The 905-nt window shown below is 33.9% G+C and overlaps 1 non-coding gene across 1 annotated transcript; it reads left to right on the top strand.

Moving 5' to 3' along the window:
• Positions 1–345: 345 nt before the first annotated feature.
• LOC130019525 (small nucleolar RNA SNORA22) lies at positions 346–475 on the top strand. Its single transcript, XR_008791843.1, has one exon. It is a non-coding gene; the product is annotated as a small nucleolar RNA SNORA22 (small nucleolar RNA).
• The last annotated feature ends 430 nt before the right edge of the window (positions 476–905 follow it).

Raw genomic sequence — 905 nt, 5'->3', positions numbered from 1 at the left:
ATTTATATAAACAAAGTAATGTTGAGCTAAATATTTTCCTTTACATTCTGAGAAATTTCTGATGATAGCTCCTTCAGAGTCTCTAGATACATTCAGTTTAGATTCAGAGTATTACATATATTTTAATCATATTTTTGGAAAATAACACTTGATTTTATTCTTATTTCATCATCAAGACATATATTCTAAAATGGTTGGTTTTATACAGACAGAATAACTTCCAATATAGTAAAATAGCCTTTGAATTTACAAAATACTTTTTTATACTAAAAAATTATAACTCTGCTAATAAAGACTCAAAATGATTTGGCAGTCATTTGAAAACCATAAAAATAATTAATTCTGTTGCACAGTGAACACCCAAGGGTTCTTTATAGTTCCCTTGGTTTTAACTCTGTACTAGAGCAATATCTGTTCTTTACCTCTGCTTTGAAAGGATTATCCTTTTAAGTGTATTTAGAAAGTGAGCATATTATAAGTAACTATGTTTTTAAATTGAATTTCAGTATTGATGGTGGTTTTATAATTGTATGTTTGAAAATAAAATTTAAAAGAAGAAAAAAAATAGTTCTGAACCTGTAAATCTATCAGGATCTATACTTTTACCTATAAGAGAATAACATGCATAGAGAATATAACACACTGTCCTCCCATTGCTCACTGATTTGCTCGAGCAATCCCAGTAACGTCTCCATTTTTGAGAGTTGTTGTTACTGTGTTTGGCATATTGAATCCGTCAAGGGGAGCTTGCCAGACATTGCCGTGGGGGAGAGATACTCTCAGTAGCCGGACTCTCTGAGAGGCTCTCCGAGAGGCTCTGCTAGAAGGGTGGAGGAATCGAACCTGGCTTGGCCAGCCTGGCTACATGCAAGGCAAACGCCCTACCCACTGTGCTATCATGTTAG

Source organism: Sorex fumeus, unplaced genomic scaffold, assembly GCF_029834395.1.
Source record: "Sorex fumeus unplaced genomic scaffold, SorFum_2.1 ptg000008l, whole genome shotgun sequence".
NCBI lineage: Eukaryota > Metazoa > Chordata > Mammalia > Eulipotyphla > Soricidae > Sorex > Sorex fumeus.
The sequence above is the reverse complement of the archived record's forward strand: the minus strand, read 5'-3'. Positions and strand labels throughout refer to the sequence as shown.